Below are 21888 nucleotides of genomic sequence, written 5' to 3'. Positions count from 1 at the left end.
TGCAGGCCTCTAGTACTGGCGTCTGCAGAGCACCACACTTGCTGTGCGAGGGAGGCATAAAAACACAGTCTCTGGGGCAGCCTTTCCTCGCTCAAAGAAGAGAGCCTACCCGGCCGCCTTCTGGCTGAAAGTCACATCGGGCTGAGAAGTGCTAGTTGGGAAGTCAGTTTTCAGGGCCAATGGCCGCTGGGTGCACGTGTATGCCTAGGGCTCCCACACTGACCAGAACATCAAGGTTCCCTCCACACAGCTCTTCCGTCACGTTTGCTCTGCAGGAGAGAGCTCGCGAGTCTAGGCCTTTCTTGGCTCGGGAAGTGAGGCCTTGCTCGCAGCCCTATGAGTCAGGCCTCTCAAGAGCCCCACGTTGCCTGAGCGATGGAGGCATGAAAACGCTCTCTCTGGGGCTGTCATTCTTCCTTCCAAGGAAGACAGCATGCCAGGCCACCTTCTGGCTGAAAGTCACATCGGGCTGGGAAGTGCTAGTTGGGAAGTCAGTTTTCAGGGGCAATGGCCGCTGGGTGCACGTGTATGCCTAGGGCTCCCACACTGCCCAGAATATCAAGGTTCCCTCCACACAGCTCTTCCGTCACGTTAGCTCTGCAGGAGAGAGCTCGCGAAACTAGGCCTTTCTTGGCTCGGGAAGTGAGGACCTGTTTGCAGGCCTCTTATACGGGCGTCTGCAGAGCCCAACACTTGCTGTGCGAGTCAGGCATAAAAACCCAATCTCTGGGGCTGCCTTTCCTCCCTCCAAGGAAGACAGCCTGCTTGGCTGCCTTCAAGCTGACAGTCACATTGGTCTCAGAATTGCTAGTTGGGAAGTCAGTTTTCAGGGGCAATGGCCGCTGGGTGCACGTGTATGCCTAGGGCTCCCACACTGCCCAGAACATCAAGGTTCCCTCCACACAGCTCTTCCGTTACATTTACTCTGCAGGAGAGAGCTCACGAGACTAGGCCTTTCTTGGCTCCGGAAGTGAGGCCCTGCTCGCAGTCCTATGGGTCGGGAATCTCAAAGCCCCACGTTGCCTGCACGCGGGAGGCATGAAAACACTCTCTCTGGGGCTGCCTTTCATCCCTCCAAGGAAAACAGCCTGCCCGGCCGCCTTCTGGCTGAAAGTCACATCGGGCTGGGAAGTGCTAGTTGCGAAGTCAGTTTTCAGGGGCAATGGCCGCTGGGTGCACATGTATGCCTAGGGCTCCCACACAGCCCGGAACATCAAGGTTCCCTCCACACAGCTCTTCCGTCACGTTAGCTCTGCAAGAGAGAGCTCTTGAAACTAGGCCTTTCTTGGCTCGGGAAGTGAGGACCTGTTTGCAGGCCTCTTGTACTGGCGTCTGCAGAGCCCCACACTTGCTGTGTGAGCGAGGCCTAAAACGCAATCTCTGGGGCTGCCTTTCCTCCCTCCAAGTAAGACCGCCTGCTCTGCCGCCTTAAAGCTAAAAGTCACATTGTGCTGGGAAGTGCTACCTGGGAAGTCAGTTTTCAGGGGCCATGGCCGCTTGATGCACGTTTACAGCTAGGCTTCCAACACTATCGGGAATATCAAGGCTCCCTCCACACAGCTCTTCCGTCACGTTTGCTTTGCAGGAGAGACCTCGCGAGACTAGGCCTTTCTTGGCTCGGGAAGTGACGACCTCTGTGCAGGCCTCTTGTACTGGCATCTGCTGAGCCCCACGCTTGCTGTGCAAAGAGGCCTAAAAACCCACTCTCTGGGGCTGCCTTTCCTCCCTCCAAGGAAGGCAACCTGCTCGGCCGCCTTCAAGCTGACAGTCACATTGGGCTGGGAAGTGCTACCTGTGAAGTCAGATTAAAGGGACCATGGACACTTGAGGCACATTTACAGCTAGGCCTCCCACACTGATCGGGACCATCAAGTCTCCCTCCCCACAGCTCCTCCGTCACGTTAGCTCTGCAGGAGAGAGCTCGCGAAAGTAGGCCTTTCTTGGCTCGGAAAGTAAGAACTTGTTTGAAGTCCTCTTGTACTGCCGTCTGCAGAGCCCCACACTTGCTGTGGGAGGGAGGCTTAAAAACCCAATCTCTGGGGCTTCCTTTCCTCCCTCAAGGAAGACAGCCTGCTTGGCCGCCTTCAAGCTTAAAGTCACAGTGGGCTGGAAAGTGCAACCTGGGAAGCCAGTTTGCAGGGGCCAAGGCCGCTTTCTGCACGTTTACAGCTAGGCCTCCCACACTGCCCGGGAACATCAAGGCTCCCTCCCCACAGCGCTTCTGTCAACTTAGCTCTGCAGGAGAGAGCTAGCGAGACTAGGCCTTTCTTGGCTCGGGAAGTGAGGCCCTGCTTGAATCCCTATGGGTCGGGCAACTCAAGAGCCACACGTTGCCAGCGCGCGGGAGGCATGAAAACGTTCTCTCTGGGGCTGCCTTTCCTCCCTCCAAGGAAGACAGCTTGCTTGGCCGACTTCAAGCTGATAGTCACATTGGCCTGAGAAATGCTAGTAGGGAAGTCAGTTTTCAGGGGCAATGGCCGCTGGGTGCTCGTGTATGCCTAGGGCTCCCACACTGCCCAGAACATCAAGGTTCCCTCCACACAGCCCTTCCGTCACATTTGCTCAGCAGGAGAGAGCTCGCGAGACTATGCCTTTCTTGACTCGGAAATGAGGACGTGCTCTCAGCACTATGGGTCGGGGCTCTCAAGAGCCCCACGATGCCTGCATGCGGGGGGCATGAAAACGCTCTCTCAGGGGCTGCCTTTCCTCCCTCCAAGGCAGAGAGCCTACCCGGCCGCCTTCTGGCTGAAAGTCACATCGGGCTGGGAAGTGCTAGTTGGGAAGTCAGTTTTCACGGGCAATGGCCGCTGGGTGCACGTGTATGCCTAGGGCTCCCACACTGCCCAGAACATCAAGGTTCCCTCCACACAGCCCTTCTGTCACGTTTGCTCAGCAGGAGAGAGCTCGCGAAAGTGGGCCTTTCATGGCTGGGGAAGTGAGGACCTGTTTGCAGGCTTCTTGTACTTGCGTCTGCAGAGCCCCACACTTGCTGTGCGAGAGAGGCCTAAAAACCCAGTCTTTGGGGCTGCCTTTTCTCCGTCCAAGGAAGACCGCCTGCTCGGCCGCCTTCAAGCGGACAGTCACGTTGGGCTGGGAAGTGTTAGTTGCGAAGTCAGTTTTCAGGGACGATGGCCGCTGGCTGCACGTTTACAGCTAGGCCTCCCACACTGCCCGGGAACATCAAGGCTCCCTCCACAGAGCTCTTCCGTCACGTGTGCTCTGCAGGAGGGAGCTCGCGAGACTAGGCCTTTCTTGACTCGGGAAGTGAGGCCCTGCTCGCAGCCCTGTGGGTCCGGCCTATCAAGAGCACCACGTTACCTGCGCGCTGAAGGCATGAAAACACTCTCTCTGGGGATGCCATTACTCCCTCCAAGGAAGAGAGCCTACCCCGGCCTCATTCTGGCTTAAAGTCACATCGGGCTGGGAAGTGCTAGTTGGGAAGTCAGTTTTCACGGGCAATGGCCGCTGGGTGCACGTGTATGCCTGGGGCTCCCACACTGCCCAGAACATCAAGGTTCCCTCCACACACCTCTTCCCTCATGTTAGCTCTGCAGTAAAGAGCTAACGAAACTAGGCCTTTCTTGGCTCGGGAAGTGAGGACCTGTTTGCAGTCCTCTTGTACGGGCGACTGCAGAGCCCAACACTTCCTGTGCGAGGGAGGCCTAAAAACACAGTCTATGGGTCTTCCTTTCCTCACTGCAAGGAACACCGCCTGCTTTGCCGCCTTCAAGCTGAAAGTCACATTGTGCTGGGAAGTGCTACCTGGGAAGACAGTTTGCAGGGGCAATGGCCGCTGGGTGCACGTGTATGACTAGGGCTCCCACACTGCCCAGAACATCAAGGTTCCTCCACACAGCTCTTCCCTAACGTTAGCTCTGCAGGAGAGAGCTCTCGAGACTAGGCCTTTCTTGGCTCGGGAAGTGAGGACCTGTTTGCAGGCCTCTTGTACTGGCGTCTGCAGAGCCCCCACTTGCTGTGCGAGCCAGGCCTAAAAACCCAATCTCTGGGGCTGCCTTTTCTCCGTCCAAGGAAGACCGCCTGCTCGGCCGCCTTCAAGCTGACAGTCACCTTGGGCTGGGAAGTGTTAGTTGCGAAGTCAGTTTTCAGGGCCATGGCCGCTTGCTGCACGTTTACAGCTAGGCCTCCCACACTGCCCGGGAACATCAAGGCTCCCTCCACACAGCTCTTCCGTCACTTTTGCTCTGCAGGAGAGAACTCGCGAGACTAGGCCTTTCTTGACTCGGGAAGTGAGGCCCTGCTCGCAGCCCTACAGGTCGTGCCTCTCAAGAGCCGCACGTTACCTGCGCGCTGAAGGCATGAAAACAATCTCTCTGGGGCTGCCATTCCACGCTCCAAGGAAGACAGCCTGCTCGGCCGCCATCTAGCTGACACTCACATTGGTCTGAGAAGTGCTATTTGGGAAGTCATTTTTCAGGGCCAATGGACGCTGGGTGCACGTGTATGCCTAGGGCTCCCACACTGCCCGGAACATTAAGGTTCCCTCCACACAGCTCTTCCGTCACGTTAGCTCTCCAGGAGAGAGATCGCGAAACTAGGCCTTTCTTGGTTCGGGAAGTGAGGACCTGTTTGTAGGCCTCTTGTACTGGCGTCTGCAGAGCCCCACACTTGCTGTGCGAGGGAGGCATAAAAACACAGTCTTTGGGGCTGCCTTTCCTCCCTCCAAGGAAGACAACCTGCTCGGCCGCCTTCAAGCTGACAGTCACATTGTGCTGGGAAGTGCTACCTGGGAAGAAAGTTTGCAGGGGCCATGGCCCCGGCTGCATGTTTACAGCTAGTCCTCCCACACCTCCCGGGAACACCAAGGCTCCCTCCACACAGCTCTTCCAACAAGTTTGTTCTGTAGGAGAAAGCTCGCGAGACTAGGCCTTTCCTGGCTCGGGAAGTGAGGACCTGTTTGCAGGCCTCTTGTACTGGTGTCTGCAGGGCCCCACACTTGCTGTGCGAGGGAGGCATACAAACACAGTCTCTGGGACTGCCTTTCGTCCCTCCAAGGAAGACAGCCTGCTCGGCCGCCTTCAAGCTGACAGTCACATTGGTCTGAGAAGTGCTAGTTGGGAAGTCAGTTTTCACGGCCAATGGCCGCTGGGTGCACGTGTATGCCTAGGGCTCCCACATTGCCCAGAACATCAAGGTTCCCTCCACACAGCTATTCCCTCACGTTAGCTCTGCAGGAGAGAGATCGCGAATCTAGGCCTTTCTTGGCTCGGGAAGTGAGGCCCTGTTTGTAGGCCTCTTGTACTGGCGTCTACAGAGCCCCACACTTGCTGCGCGAACGAGGCCTAAAAACCCAATCTCTGGGGCTGCCTTTTCTCTGTCCAAGGAAGACGGCCTGCTCGGCCGCCTTCAAGCTGACAGTCACATTGGGCTGGGAAGTGTTAGTCGCGAAGTCAGTTTTCAGGGGCCATGGCCGCTGGCTGCTCGTTTACAGCTAGGCCTCCCACACTGCCCGGGAACATCAAGGCTCCCTCCACACAGCTCTTCCGTCACGTGTGCTCTGCAGGAGGGAGATCGCGAGACTAGGCCTTTCTTGACTCGGGAAGTGAGGCCCTGCTCGCAGCCCAATGGGTCGGGCCTCTCAAGAGCACCACGTTGCCTGCGCGCAGAAGGCATGAAAACACTCTCTCTGGGGATGCCATTACTCCCTCCAAGGAAGAGAGCCTACCCCGGCCTCCTTCTGGCTGAAAGTCACATCGGGCTGGGAAGTGCTAGTTGGGAAGTCAGTTTTCACGAGCAATGGCCCCTGGGTGCACGTGTATGCCTGGGGCTCCCACACTGCCCAGAACATCAAGGTTCCCTCCACACAGCTCTTCCGTCACGTTAGCTATGCAGTAAAGAGCTCACGAAACTAGGCCTTTCTTGGCACGGGAAGTGAGGACCTGTTTGCAGTCCTCTTGTACGGGCGTCTGCAGAGCCCAACACTTGATGTACGAGGGAGGCCTAAAAACACAGTCTGTGGGTCTGCCTTTCCTCCCTCCATGGAACACCGCCTGCTTTGCCGCCTTCAAGCTGAAAGTCACATTGTGCTGTGAAGTGCTACCTCGAAAGTCAGTTTGCAGGGGCAATGGCCACTGGGTGCACGTGTATGCCTAGGGCTCCCACACTGCCCAGAACATCAAGGTTCCCTCCACATAGCTCTTCCGTCACGTTAGCTCTCCAGGAGAGAGATCGCGAAACTAGGCCTTTCTTGGTTCGGGAAGTGAGGACCTGTTTGTAGGCCTCTTGTACTGGCGTCTGCAGAGCCCCACACTTGCTGTGCGAGGGAGGCATAAAAACACAGTCTCTGGGGCTGCCTTTCCTCCCTCCAAGGAAGACAACCTGCTCGGCCGCCTTCAAGCTGACAGTCACATTGGGCTGGGAAGTGCTACCTGTGAAGTCAGATTGAAGGGACCATGGACACTTGAGGCACATTTACAGCTAGGCCTCCCACACGGATCGGGAACATCAAGGCTCCCTCCCCACAGCTCCTCCGTCACGATAGCTCTGCAGGAGAGAGCTCGCGAAACTAGGCCTTTCTTGCCTCGGAAAGTAAGAACTTGTTTGAAGTCCTCTTGTACTGGCGTCTGCAGAGCCCCACACTTGCTGTGGGAGGGAGGCTTAAAAACCCAATCTCTGGGGCTTCCTTTCCTCCCTCAAGGAAGACAGCCTGCTTGGCCGCCTTCAAGCTTAAAGTCACAGTGGGCTGGAAAGTGCAACCTGGGAAGCCAGTTTGCAGGGGCCAAGGCCGCTTTCTGCACGTTTACAGCTAGGCCACTCACACTAACCGGGAACATTAAGGCTCCCTCCACACAGCTCTTCCGTCATGTTTCCTCTGCAGGAGAGAGCTCGCAAGTCTAGGCCTTTCTTGGCTCGGGAAGAGAGGACCTGTTTGCAGGCCTCTTGTATGGGCGTCTGCAGAGCCCCACACTTGATGTGTGAGAGAGGCCTGAAAACCCAGTCTTTGGGCCTGCCTTTGCTCCCTCCAAGGAAGACAGCCTGCTCGGCCGCCTTCAAGCTGACAGTCACATTGGGCTGGGAAGTGCTACCTGGGAAGTCAGTTTGCAGGGGCCATGGCCCCGGTTGCATGTTTACAGCTAGGCCTCCCACACTTCCCGGGAACACCAAGGCTCCCTCCACACAGCTCTTCCAACAAGTTTGTTCTGCAGGAGAGAGCTCGCGAGACTAGGCCTTTCTTGGCTCGGGAAGTGAGGCCCTGCTTGAATCCCTATGGGTCGGGCAACTCAAGAGCCCCACGTTGCCAGCGCGCGGGAGGCATGAAAACGTTCTCTCTGGGGCTGCCTTTCCTCCCTCCAAGGAAGACAGCCTGCTTGGCCGCCTTCAAGCTGACAGTCACATTGGCCTGAGAAATGCTAGTAGGGAAGTCAGTTTTCAGGGGCAATGGCCGCTGGGTGCACGTGTATGCCTAGGGCTCCCACACTGCCCAGAACATCAAGGTTCCCTCCACTCAGCCCTTCCGTCACGTTTGCTCAGCAGGAGAGAGCTCGCGAGACTATGCCTTTCTTGACTCGGAAAAGAGGACCTGCTCTAAGCACTAAGGGTCGGGCCTCTGAAGAGCCCCACGATGCCTGCATGCGGGGGGCATGAAAACGCTCTCTCAGGGGCTGCCTTTCCTCCCTCCAAGGAAGAGAGCCTACCCGGCCGCCTTCTGGCTGAAAGTCACATCGGGCTGGGAAGTGCTAGTTGGGAAGTCAGTTTTCACAGGCAATGGCCGCTGGGTGCACGTGTATGCCTAGGGCTCCCACACTGCCCAGAACATCAAGGTTCCCTCCACACAGCCCTTCCATCACGTTAGCTCAGCAGGAGAGAGCTCGCGAGACTATGCCTTTCTTGATTCGGAAATGAGGACCTGCTCTCAGCCCTATGGGTCGGGCCTCTCAAGAGCACCACGTTGCCTGCACGCTGAAGGCATGAAAACACTCTCTCTGGGGATGCCTTTCCTCCCTCCAAGGAAGAGAGCCTACCGGGCCTCCCTCTGGCTGAAAGTCACATCGGGCTGGGAAGTGCTAGTTGGGAAGTCAGTTTTCATGGGCAATGGCCGCTGGGTGCACGTGTATGCCTAGGGCTCCCACACTGCCCAGAACATCAAGGTTCCCTCCACACAGCTCTTCCCTCACGTTAGCTCTGCAGTAAAGAGCTCACGAAACTAGGCCTTTCTTGGCTCGGGAAGTGAGGACCTGTTTGCAGTCCTCTTGTACGGGCGTCTGCAGAGCCCAACACTTGTTGTGCGAGGGACGCCTAAAAACACAGTCTGTGGGTCTGCCTTTCCTCCCTCCAAGGAACACCGCCTGGTTTGCCGCCTTCAAGCTGAAAGTCACATTGTGCTGGGAAGTGTTACCTGGGAAGTCAGTTTGCAGGGGCAATGGCCGCTGGGTGCACGTGTATGCCTAGGGCTCCCACACTGCCCAGAACATCAAGGTTCCCTCCACACAGCTCTTCCGTCACGTTTGCTCTGTAGGAGAGAAGTCGCGAGACTAGGCCTTTCTTGACTCGGGAAGTGAGGCCATGCTCGCAGCCCTACGGGTCGTGCCTCTCAAGAGCCCCACGTTACCTGCACGCTGAAGGCATGAAAACACTCTCTCTGGGGCTGCCATTCCACCATCCAAGGAAGACAGCCTGCTCGGCCGCCTTCAAGCTGACAGTCACATTGGTCTGAGAAGAGCTAGTTGGGAAGTCAGTTTTCAGTGCCAATGGCCGCTGGGTGCACGTGTATGCCTAGGGCTCCCACACTGCCCAGAACATCAAGGTTCCCTCCACACAGCTCTTCCCTCACGTTAGCTCTGCAGGAGAGAGATCGCGAAACTAGGCCTTTCGTGGCTCGGGAAGAGAGGCCCTGTTTGTAGGCCTCTTGTACTGGCGTCTGCAGAGCCCCACACTTGCTGCGCGAACGAGGCCTAAAAACCCAATCTCTGGGGCTGCCTTTTCTCCGTCCAAGGAAGACCGCCTGCTCGGCCGCCTTCAAGCTGACAGTCACCTTGGGCTGAGAAGTGTTAGTTGCGAAGTCAGTTTTCAGGGGCCATGGCCGCTGGCTGCTCGTTTACAGCTAGGCCTCCCACACTGCCCGGGAACATCAAGGCTCCCTCCACACAGCTCTTCCGTCACGTGTGCTCTGCAGGAGGGAGATCGCGAGACTAGGCCTTTCTTGACTCGGGAAGTGAGGCCCTGCTCGCAGCCCTATGGGTCGGGCCTCTCAAGAGCACCACGTTGCCTGCGCGCGGAAGGCATGAAAACACTCTCTCTGGGGATGCCATTACTCCCTCCAAGGAAGAGAGCCTACCCGGCCTCCTTCTGGCTGAAAGTCACATCGGGCTGGGAAGTGCTAGTTGGGAAGTCAGTTTTCACGAGCAATGGCCGCTGGGTGCTCGTGTATGCCTGGGGCTCCCACACTGCCCAGAACATCAAGGTTCCCTCCACACAGCTCTTCCCTCACGTTAACTCTGCAGTAAAGGGCTCACGAAACTAGGCCTTTCTTTGCACGGGAAGTGAGGACCTGTTTGCAGTCCTCTTGTACGGGCGTCTGCAGAGCCCAACACTTGATGTGCGAGGGAGGCCTAAAAACACAGTATGTGGGTCTGCCTTTCCTCCCTCCAAGGAACACCGCCTGCTTTGCCGCCTTCAAGCTGAAAGTCACATTGTGCTGGGAAGTGCTACCTCGGAAGTCAGTTTGCAGGGGCAATGGCCTCTGGGTGCACGTGTATGCCTAGGGCTCCCACACTGCCCAGAACATCAAGGTTCCCTCCACACCTCTCTTCCCTCACGTTAGCTGTGCAGGAGAGAGCTCGCGAGACTACGCCTTTCCTGGCTCGGGAAGTGAGGACCTGTTTGCAGGCCTCTTGTACTGGCGTCGGCAGAGCCCCACACTTGCTGTGCGAGGGAGGCATACAAACACAGTCTCTGGGTCTGCCTTTGGTCCCTCCAAGGAAGACAGCCTGCTCGGCGCCTTCAAGCTGACAGTCACATTGGTCTGAGAAGTGTTAGTTGCGAAGTCAGTTTTCAGGAACCATGGCCGCTGGCTGCACGTTTACAGCTAGGCATCCCACACTGCCTGGGAACATCAAGGCTCCCTCCACACAGCTCTTCCGTCACGTGTGCTCTGCAGGAGGGAGCTCGCGAGACTAGGCCTTTCTTGACTCGGGAAGTGAGGCCCTGCTCGCAGCCCTATGGGTCGGGCCTCTCAAGAGCACCACGTTGCCTGCACGCTGAAGGCATGAAAACACTCTCTCTGGGGATGCCATTACTCCCTCCAAGGAAGAGAGCCTACCCGTCCTCCTTCTGGCTGAAAGTCACATCGGGCTGGGAATTGCTAGTTGGGAAGTCAGTTTTCAGGGGCAATGGCCGCTGGGTGCACGTGTATGCCTGGGGCTCCCACACTGCCCAGAACATCAAGGTTCCCTCCACACAGCTCTTCCCTCACGTTAGCTCTGCAGGAGAGAGGTCGCGAAACTAGGCCTTTCTTGGCTCGGGAAGTGAGGACCTGTTTGCAGGCCTCTTGTACTGGCATCTGCAGAGCCCAACACCTGCTGTGCGAGCCAGGCCTAAAAACCTAGTCTTTGGGGCTCCCTTTCCTCCCTCCAAGGAAGACAGCCTGCTCGGCCGCCTTCAAGCTGACAGTCACATTGTGCTGGGAAGTGCTTCCTGGCAAGAAAGTTTGCAGAGGCCATGGCCGCTGGCTGCACGTTTATAGCTAGGCTTCCCACACTGCCCGGGAACATCAAGGCTCCCCCCACCCAGCTCTTCCGTCACGTTAGCTCTGCAGGAGAGAGCTCTCGAGACTAGGCCTTTCCTGGCTCGGGAAGTGAGGACCTCTTTGCAGGCCTCTTGTACTGGCGTCTGCAGAGGCCCACACTTGCTGTGCGAACGAGGCCTAAAAACCCAATCTCTGGGGCTGCCTTTTCTCCGTCCAAGGAAGACCGTCTGCTCGGCCGCCTTGAAGCTGACAGTCACCTTGGGCTGGGAAGTGTTAGTTGGGAAGTCAGTTTTCAGGGTCCATGGTCGCTGGCTGCACGTTTACAGCTAGGCCTCCCACACTGCCCGGGAACATCAAGGCTCCCTCCACACAGCTCTTCCGTCACGTGTGCTCTGTAGGAGGGAGCTCGCGAGACTAGGCCTTTCTTGACTCGGGAAGTGAGGCCCTGCTCGCAGCCCTTCGGGTCGTGCCTCTCAAGAGCCCCACGTTACCTGCGCGCTGAAGGCATGAAAACACTCTCTCTGGGGCTGCCATTCCACCCTCCAAGGAAGACATCCTGCTCGGCCGCCTTCAAGCTGACAGTCACATTGGTCTGAGAAGTGCTATTTGGGAAGTCATTTTTCAGGGCCAATGGACGCTGGGTGCACGTGTATGCCTAGGGCTCCCACACTGCCCAGAACATCAAGGTTCCCTCCACACAGCTCTTCCGTCACGTTAGCTCTCCAGGAGAGAGATCGCGAAACTAGGCCTTTCTTGGTTCGGGAAGTCAGGACCTGTTTGTAGGCCTCTTGTACTGGCGTCTCCAGAGCCCCACACTTGCTGTGCGAGGGAGGCATAAAAACACAGTCTCTGGGGCTGCCTTTCCTCCCTCCAAGGAAGACAACCTGCTCGGCCGCCTTCAAGCTGACAGTCACATTGGGCTGGGAAGTGCTACCTGTGAAGTCAGATTGAAGGGACCATGGACACTTGAGGCACATTTACAGCTAGGCCTCCCACACGGATCGGGAACATCAAGGCTCCCTCCCCACAGCTCCTCTGTCACGTTACCTCTGCAGGAGAGAGCTCGCGAAACTAGGCCTTTCTTGCCTCGGAAAGTAAGAACTTGTTTGAAGTCCTCTTGTACTGGCATCTGCAGAGCCCCACACTTGCTGTGGGAGGGAGGCTTAAAAACCCAATCTCTGGGGCTTCCTTTCCTCCCTCAAGGAACACAGCCTGCTTGGCCGCCTTCAAGCTTAAAGTCACAGTGGGCTGGAAAGTGCAACCTGGGAAGCCAGTTTGCAGGGGCCAAGGCCGCTTTCTGCACGTTTACAGCTAGGTCACTCACACTAACCGGGAACATTAAGGCTCCCTCCACACAGCTCTTCTGTCATGTTTCCTCTGCAGGAGAGAGCTCGCAAGTCTAGGCCTTTCTTGGCTCGGGAAGAGAGGACCTGTTTGCAGGCCCCTTGTATGGGCGTCTGCAGAGCCCCACACTTGATGTGCGAGAGAGGCCTGAAAACCCAGTCTTTGGGCCTGCCTTTGATCCCTCCAAGGAAGACAGCCTGCTCGGCCGCCTTCAAGCTGACAGTCACATTGGGCTGGGAAGTGCTACCTGGGAAGTCAGTTTGCAGGGGCCATGGCCCCGGCTGCATGTTTACAGCTAGGCCTCCCACACTTCCCGGGAACACCAAGGCTCCCTCCACACAGCTCTTCCAACAAGTTTGTTCTGCAGGAGAGAGCTCGCGAGACTAGGCCTTTCTTGGCTCGGGAAGTGAGGCCCTGCTTGAATCCCTCTGGGTCGGGCAACTCAAGAGCCCCACGTTGCCAGCGCGCGGGAGGCATGAAAACGTTCTCTCTGGGGCTGCCTTTCCTCCCTCCAAGGAAGACAGCCTGCTTGGCCGCCTTCAAGCTGACAGTCACATTGGCCTGAGAAATGCTAGTAGGGAAGTCAGTTTTCAGTGCCAATGGCCGCTGGGTGCACGTGTATGCCTAGGGCTCCCACACTGCCCAGAACATCAAGGTTCCCTCCACACAGCTCTTCCCTCACGTTAGCTCTGCAGGAGAGAGATCGCGAAACTAGGCCTTTCGTGGCTCGGGAAGAGAGGCCCTGTTTGTAGGCCTCTTGTACTGGCGTCTGCAGAGCCCCACACTTGCTGCGCGAACGAGGCCTAAAAACCCAATCTCTGGGGCTGCCTTTTCTCCGTCCAAGGAAGACCGCCTGCTCGGCCGCCTTCAAGCTGACAGTCACCTTGGGCTGAGAAGTGTTAGTTGCGAAGTCAGTTTTCAGGGGCCATGGCCGCTGGCTGCTCGTTTACAGCTAGGCCTCCCACACTGCCCGGGAACATCAAGGCTCCCTCCACACAGCTCTTCCGTCACGTGTGCTCTGCAGGAGGGAGATCGCGAGACTAGGCCTTTCTTGACTCGGGAAGTGAGGCCCTGCTCGCAGCCCTATGGGTCGGGCCTCTCAAGAGCACCACGTTGCCTGCGCGCGGAAGGCATGAAAACACTCTCTCTGGGGATGCCATTACTCCCTCCAAGGAAGAGAGCCTACCCGGCCTCCTTCTGGCTGAAAGTCACATCGGGCTGGGAAGTGCTAGTTGGGAAGTCAGTTTTCACGAGCAATGGCCGCTGGGTGCTCGTGTATGCCTGGGGCTCCCACACTGCCCAGAACATCAAGGTTCCCTCCACACAGCTCTTCCCTCACGTTAACTCTGCAGTAAAGGGCTCACGAAACTAGGCCTTTCTTTGCACGGGAAGTGAGGACCTGTTTGCAGTCCTCTTGTACGGGCGTCTGCAGAGCCCAACACTTGATGTGCGAGGGAGGCCTAAAAACACAGTATGTGGGTCTGCCTTTCCTCCCTCCAAGGAACACCGCCTGCTTTGCCGCCTTCAAGCTGAAAGTCACATTGTGCTGGGAAGTGCTACCTCGGAAGTCAGTTTGCAGGGGCAATGGCCTCTGGGTGCACGTGTATGCCTAGGGCTCCCACACTGCCCAGAACATCAAGGTTCCCTCCACACCTCTCTTCCCTCACGTTAGCTGTGCAGGAGAGAGCTCGCGAGACTACGCCTTTCCTGGCTCGGGAAGTGAGGACCTGTTTGCAGGCCTCTTGTACTGGCGTCGGCAGAGCCCCACACTTGCTGTGCGAGGGAGGCATACAAACACAGTCTCTGGGTCTGCCTTTGGTCCCTCCAAGGAAGACAGCCTGCTCGGCGCCTTCAAGCTGACAGTCACATTGGTCTGAGAAGTGTTAGTTGCGAAGTCAGTTTTCAGGAACCATGGCCGCTGGCTGCACGTTTACAGCTAGGCATCCCACACTGCCTGGGAACATCAAGGCTCCCTCCACACAGCTCTTCCGTCACGTGTGCTCTGCAGGAGGGAGCTCGCGAGACTAGGCCTTTCTTGACTCGGGAAGTGAGGCCCTGCTCGCAGCCCTATGGGTCGGGCCTCTCAAGAGCACCACGTTGCCTGCACGCTGAAGGCATGAAAACACTCTCTCTGGGGATGCCATTACTCCCTCCAAGGAAGAGAGCCTACCCGTCCTCCTTCTGGCTGAAAGTCACATCGGGCTGGGAATTGCTAGTTGGGAAGTCAGTTTTCAGGGGCAATGGCCGCTGGGTGCACGTGTATGCCTGGGGCTCCCACACTGCCCAGAACATCAAGGTTCCCTCCACACAGCTCTTCCCTCACGTTAGCTCTGCAGGAGAGAGGTCGCGAAACTAGGCCTTTCTTGGCTCGGGAAGTGAGGACCTGTTTGCAGGCCTCTTGTACTGGCATCTGCAGAGCCCAACACCTGCTGTGCGAGCCAGGCCTAAAAACCTAGTCTTTGGGGCTCCCTTTCCTCCCTCCAAGGAAGACAGCCTGCTCGGCCGCCTTCAAGCTGACAGTCACATTGTGCTGGGAAGTGCTTCCTGGCAAGAAAGTTTGCAGAGGCCATGGCCGCTGGCTGCACGTTTATAGCTAGGCTTCCCACACTGCCCGGGAACATCAAGGCTCCCCCCACCCAGCTCTTCCGTCACGTTAGCTCTGCAGGAGAGAGCTCTCGAGACTAGGCCTTTCCTGGCTCGGGAAGTGAGGACCTCTTTGCAGGCCTCTTGTACTGGCGTCTGCAGAGGCCCACACTTGCTGTGCGAACGAGGCCTAAAAACCCAATCTCTGGGGCTGCCTTTTCTCCGTCCAAGGAAGACCGTCTGCTCGGCCGCCTTGAAGCTGACAGTCACCTTGGGCTGGGAAGTGTTAGTTGGGAAGTCAGTTTTCAGGGTCCATGGTCGCTGGCTGCACGTTTACAGCTAGGCCTCCCACACTGCCCGGGAACATCAAGGCTCCCTCCACACAGCTCTTCCGTCACGTGTGCTCTGTAGGAGGGAGCTCGCGAGACTAGGCCTTTCTTGACTCGGGAAGTGAGGCCCTGCTCGCAGCCCTTCGGGTCGTGCCTCTCAAGAGCCCCACGTTACCTGCGCGCTGAAGGCATGAAAACACTCTCTCTGGGGCTGCCATTCCACCCTCCAAGGAAGACATCCTGCTCGGCCGCCTTCAAGCTGACAGTCACATTGGTCTGAGAAGTGCTATTTGGGAAGTCATTTTTCAGGGCCAATGGACGCTGGGTGCACGTGTATGCCTAGGGCTCCCACACTGCCCAGAACATCAAGGTTCCCTCCACACAGCTCTTCCGTCACGTTAGCTCTCCAGGAGAGAGATCGCGAAACTAGGCCTTTCTTGGTTCGGGAAGTCAGGACCTGTTTGTAGGCCTCTTGTACTGGCGTCTCCAGAGCCCCACACTTGCTGTGCGAGGGAGGCATAAAAACACAGTCTCTGGGGCTGCCTTTCCTCCCTCCAAGGAAGACAACCTGCTCGGCCGCCTTCAAGCTGACAGTCACATTGGGCTGGGAAGTGCTACCTGTGAAGTCAGATTGAAGGGACCATGGACACTTGAGGCACATTTACAGCTAGGCCTCCCACACGGATCGGGAACATCAAGGCTCCCTCCCCACAGCTCCTCTGTCACGTTACCTCTGCAGGAGAGAGCTCGCGAAACTAGGCCTTTCTTGCCTCGGAAAGTAAGAACTTGTTTGAAGTCCTCTTGTACTGGCATCTGCAGAGCCCCACACTTGCTGTGGGAGGGAGGCTTAAAAACCCAATCTCTGGGGCTTCCTTTCCTCCCTCAAGGAACACAGCCTGCTTGGCCGCCTTCAAGCTTAAAGTCACAGTGGGCTGGAAAGTGCAACCTGGGAAGCCAGTTTGCAGGGGCCAAGGCCGCTTTCTGCACGTTTACAGCTAGGTCACTCACACTAACCGGGAACATTAAGGCTCCCTCCACACAGCTCTTCTGTCATGTTTCCTCTGCAGGAGAGAGCTCGCAAGTCTAGGCCTTTCTTGGCTCGGGAAGAGAGGACCTGTTTGCAGGCCCCTTGTATGGGCGTCTGCAGAGCCCCACACTTGATGTGCGAGAGAGGCCTGAAAACCCAGTCTTTGGGCCTGCCTTTGATCCCTCCAAGGAAGACAGCCTGCTCGGCCGCCTTCAAGCTGACAGTCACATTGGGCTGGGAAGTGCTACCTGGGAAGTCAGTTTGCAGGGGCCATGGCCCCGGCTGCATGTTTACAGCTAGGCCTCCCACACTTCCCGGGAACACCAAGGCTCCCTCCACACAGCTCTTCCAACAAGTTTGTTCTGCAGGAGAGAGCTCGCGAGACTAGGCCTTTCTTGGCTCGGGAAGTGAGGCCCTGCTTGAATCCCTCTGGGTCGGGCAACTCAAGAGCCCCACGTTGCCAGCGCGCGGGAGGCATGAAAACGTTCTCTCTGGGGCTGCCTTTCCTCCCTCCAAGGAAGACAGCCTGCTTGGCCGCCTTCAAGCTGACAGTCACATTGGCCTGAGAAATGCTAGTAGGGAAGTCCGTTTTCAGGGGCAATGGCCGCTGGGTGCACGTGTATGCCTAGGGCTCCCACACTGCCCAGAACATCAAGGTTCCCTCCACTCAGCCCTTCCGTCACGTTTGCTCAGCAGGAGAGAGCTCGCGAGACTACGCCTTTCTTGACTCGGAAATGTGGACCTGCTCTCAGCACTATGGGTCAGGCCTCTCAAGAGCCCCACGATGCCTGCATGCGGGGGGCATGAAAACACTCTCTCAGGGGCTGCCTTTCCTCCCTCCAAGGAAGAGAGCCTACCCGGCCGCCTTCTGGATGAAAGTCACATCGGGCTGGGAAGTGCTAGTTGGGAAGTCAGTTTTCACGGGCAATGGCCGCTGAGTGCACGTGTATGCATAGGGCTCCCACACTGCCCAGAACATCAAGGTTCCCTCCACACACCCCTTCTGTCACGTTTGCTCAGCAGGAGAGAGCTCGCGAAAGTGGGCCTTTCTTGGCTGGGAAAGTGAGGACCTGTTGGAGGCTTCTTGTACTGGCGTCTGCAGAGCCCCACACTTGCTGTGCGAGCGAGGCCTAAAAACCCAGTCTTTGGGGCTGCCTTTTCTCCCTCCAAGGAAGACAGCCTGCTCGGCCGCCTTCAAGCTGACAGTCACATTGTGCTGGGAAGTGCTACCTGGGAAGTCAGTTTGCCGGGGCCATCGCCGCTGGCTGCACGTTTACAGCTAGGCTTCCCACACTGCCCGGGAACATCAAGCCTCCCTCCATACAGCTCTTCCGTCACGTTAGCTCTGCAGGAGAGAGCTCGCAAAACTAGGCCTTTCTTGGCTCGGGAAGTGAGGACCTGTTTGCAGTCCTCTTTTACGGGCGTCTGCAGAGCCCCACACTTGCTATGCGAGCGAGGCGTAAAAACCCAATCTCTGGGGCTTCCTTTCCTCCCTCCAAGGATGACAGCCTGCTCGGCCGCCTTCAAGCTGACAGTCACCTTGGGCTGGGAATTGCTACCTGGGAAGTCAGTTTGCAGGGGCCATCGCCGCTGGCTGCACGTTTACAGCTAGGCTTCCCACACTGCCTGGGAACATCAAGGCTCCCTCCACACAGCCCTTCGGTCACGTTTGCTCAGCAGGAGAGAGCTCGCGAAAGTAGGCCTTTCCTGGCTCGGGAAGTGAGGACCTGTTTGCAGGCCTCTTGTACTCGCGTCTGCCGAGCCCCACACTGGCTGTGCGAGGGAGGCATACAAACACAGTATCTGGGGCTGCCTTTCCTCCCTCCAAGTAAGACAGCCTGCTCGGCCGCTTTCAAGCTGACAGTCACATTGATCTGAGAAGTGCTAGTTCGGAAGTCAGTTTACACGGCCAATGGCCGCTGGGTGCACGTGTATGCCTAGGACTCCCACACTGCCCAGAACATCAAGGCTCCCTCCTCACAGCCCTTCTGTCACGCTTGCTCAGCAGGAGAGAGCTCGCGAAAGTAGGCCTTTCTTGACTCGGGAAGTGAGGACCTGTTTGCAGGCCTCTTGTACGGGATTCTGCAGAGCCCCACACTTGCTGTGCGAGCGAGGCCTAAAAACCCAATATCTGGGGCTGCCTTTCCTCCCTCCAAGGAAGACCGCCTGCTTGGCCGCCTTCAAGCTGACAGTCACCTTGGGCTGGGAAGTGCTATTTGCGAAGTCAGTTTTCAGGGGCCATTGCTGCTGGCTGCACGTTTACAGCTAGGCCTCCCACACTGCCCGGGAACATCAAGGCTCCCTCCTCACAGCCCTTCCGTCACGCTTGCTCAGCAGGAGAGAGCTCGCGAGACTAGGCCTTTCTTGACTCGGGAAATGATGACCTGCTGGCAGCACTATGGGTCGGGCCTCTCAAGAGCCCCACGTTGCCTGCGCGCCGGAGGCATGAAAACGCTCTCTCTGGGGCTGCCTTTCCTCCCTCCAAGGAAGAGAGCCTACCAGGCTGCCTTGCGGCTGAAAGTCACATCGCGCTTGGAAGTGCTATTTGGGAAGACTGTTTTCAGGGGCAATGGCCGCAGGGTGCACGTGTATGCTTAGTGGTCCCACACTGCCGAGAACATCAAGGTTCCCTCCACACAGCTCTTACGTCACCTTAGCTCTGCAGGAGAGAGCTCACGTAACTCGGCCTTTCTTGGCTCGGGAAGTGAGGACCTGTTTGCAGGCCTCTTGTACTGCCGTCGGCAGAGCCCCACACTTGCTGTGCGAGGGAGGAATACAAACAAAGTCTCTGGGGCTGCCTTTGGTCCCTCCAAGGAAGACAGCCTGCTCGGCCGCCTTCAAGCTGACAGTCACATTGGGCTGGGAAGTGCTACCTGGGAAGTCAGTTTGCAGGGGCCATGGCCCCGGCTGCGTGTTTACAGCTAGGCCTCCCACACTTCCCGGGAATACCAAGGCTCCCTCCACACAGCTCTTCCAACAAGTTTGTTCTGCAGGAGAGAGCTCGCGAGACTAGGCCTTTCTTGGCTCGGGAAGTGAGGCCCTGCTTGAATCCCTATGGGTCGGGCAACTCAAGAGCCCCACGTTGCCAGCGCGCGGGAGGCATGAAAACGTTCTCTCTGGGGCTGCCTTTCCTCCCTCCAAGGAAGACAGCCTGCTTGGCCGCCTTCAAGCTGACAGTCACATTGGCCTGAGAAATGCTAGTAGGGAAGTCCGTTTTCAGGGACAATGGCCGCTGGGTGCACGTGTATGCCTAGGGCTCCCACACTGCCCAGAACATCAAGGTTCCCTCCACTCAGCCCTTCCGTCACGTTTGCTCAGCAGCAGAGAGCTCGCGAGACGATGCCTTTCTTGACTCGGAAATGAGGACCTGCTCTCAGCACTATGGGTCGGGCCTCTCAAGAGCCCCACGATGCCTGCATGCGGGGGGCATGAAAACGCTCTCTCAGGGGCTGCCTTTCCTACCTCCAAGGAAGAGAGCCTACCCGGCCGCCTTCTGGCTGAAAGTCACATCGGGCTGGGAAGTGCTAGTTGGGAAGTCAGTTTTCACGGGCAATGGCCGCTGGGTGCACGTGTATGCCTAGGGCTCCCACACTGCCCAGAACATCAAGGTTCCCTCCACACAGCCCTTCTGTCACGTTTGCTCAGCAGGAGAGAGCTCGCGAAAGTGGGCCTTTCTTGGCTGGGGAAGTGAGGACCTGTTTGCAGGCTTCTTGTACTGGCGTCTGCAGAGCGCCACACTTGCTGTGCGAGAGTGGCCTAAAAACCCAGTCTTTGGGGCTGCCCTTTCTCCCTCCAAGGAAGACAGCCTGCTCGGCCGCCTTCAAGCTGACAGTCACCTTGGGCTGGGAATTGCTACCTGGGAAGTCAGTTTGCAGGGGCCATCGCCGCTGGCTGCACGTTTACAGCTAGGCTTCCCACACTGCCTGGGAACATCAAGGCTCCCTCCACACAGCCCTTCCGTCACGTTTGCTCAGCAGGAGAGAGCTCGCGAAAGTAGGCCTTTCCTGGCTCGGGAAGTGAGGACCTGATTGCAGGCCTCTTGTACTCGCGTCTGCCGAGCCCCACACTTGCTGTGCGAGTGAGGCATACAAACACAGTATCTGGGGCTGCCTTTCCTCCCTCCAAGTAAGACAGCCTGCTCGGCCGCTTTCAAGCTGACAGTCACATTGATCTGAGAAGTGCTAGTTCGGAAGTCAGTTTACAGGGCCAATGGCCGCTGGGTGCACGTGTATGCCTAGGACTCCCACACTGCCCAGAACATCAAGGCTCCCTCCACACAGCCCTTCCGTCACGTTTGCTCAGCAGGAGAGAGCTCGCGAAAGTAGGCCTTTCCTGGCTGGGGAAGTGAGGACCTGTTTGCAGGCCTCTTGTACTCGCGTCTGCCGAGCCCCACACTTGCTGTGCGAGGGAGGCATACAAACACAGTCTCTGGGGCTGCCTTTGGTCCCTCCAAGGAAGACAGCCTGCTCGGCCGCCTTCAAGCTGACAGTCACATTGGGCTGGGAAGTGCTACCTGGGAAGTGAGTTTGCAGGGGCCATGGCCCCGGCTGCGTGTTTACAGCTAGGCCTCCCACACTTCCCGGGAATACCAAGGCTCCCTCCACACAGCTCTTCCAACAAGTTTGTTCTGCAGGAGAGAGCTCGCGAGACTAGGCCTTTCTTGGCTCGGGAAGTGAGGCCCTGCTTGAATCCCTATGGGTCGGGCAACTCAAGAGCCCCACGTTGCCAGCGCGCGGGAGGCATGAAAACGTTCTCTCTGGGGCTGCCTTTCCTCCCTCCAAGGAAGACAGCCTGCTTGGCCGCCTTCAAGCTGACAGTCACATTGGCCTGAGAAATGCTAGTAGGGAAGTCCGTTTTCAGGGACAATGGCCGCTGGGTGCACGTGTATGCCTAGGGCTCCCACACTGCCCAGAACATCAAGGTTCCCTCCACTCAGCCCTTCCGTCACGTTTGCTCAGCAGCAGAGAGCTCGCGAGACGATGCCTTTCTTGACTCGGAAATGAGGACCTGCTCTCAGCACTATGGGTCGGGCCTCTCAAGAGCCCCACGATGCCTACATGCGGGGGGCATGAAAACGCTCTCTCAGGGGCTGCCTTTCCTACCTCCAAGGAAGAGAGCCTACCCGGCCGCCTTCTGGCTGAAAGTCACATCGGGCTGGGAAGTGCTAGTTGGGAAGTCAGTTTTCACGGGCAATGGCCGCTGGGTGCACGTGTATGCCTAGGGCTCCCACACTGCCCAGAACATCAAGGTTCCCTCCACACAGCCCTTCTGTCACGTTTGCTCAGCAGGAGAGAGCTCGCGAAAGTGGGCCTTTCTTGGCTGGGGAAGTGAGGACCTGTTTGCAGGCTTCTTGTACTGGCGTCTGCAGAGCGCCACACTTGCTGTGCGAGAGTGGCCTAAAAACCCAGTCTTTGGGGCTGCCCTTTCTCCCTCCAAGGAAGACAGCCTGCTCGGCCGCCTTCAAGCTGACAGTCACCTTGGGCTGGGAATTGCTACCTGGGAAGTCAGTTTGCAGGGGCCATCGCCGCTGGCTGCACGTTTACAGCTAGGCTTCCCACACTGCCTGGGAACATCAAGGCTCCCTCCACACAGCCCTTCCGTCACGTTTGCTCAGCAGGAGAGAGCTCGCGAAAGTAGGCCTTTCCTGGCTCGGGAAGTGAGGACCTGATTGCAGGCCTCTTGTACTCGCGTCTGCCGAGCCCCACACTTGCTGTGCGAGTGAGGCATACAAACACAGTATCTGGGGCTGCCTTTCCTCCCTCCAAGTAAGACAGCCTGCTCGGCCGCCTTCAAGCTGACAGTCACATTGATCTGAGAAGTGCTAGTTCGGAAGTCAGTTTACAGGGCCAATGGCCGCTGGGTGCACGTGTATGCCTAGGACTCCCACACTGCCCAGAACATCA

The sequence above is a fragment of the Giraffa tippelskirchi genome, chromosome 11 (assembly GCF_054371585.1).
Source record: "Giraffa tippelskirchi isolate mGirTip1 chromosome 11, T2T-mGirTip1v1.2.pri, whole genome shotgun sequence".
NCBI lineage: Eukaryota > Metazoa > Chordata > Mammalia > Artiodactyla > Giraffidae > Giraffa > Giraffa tippelskirchi.
Note: the sequence above shows the minus strand (reverse complement) of the source record.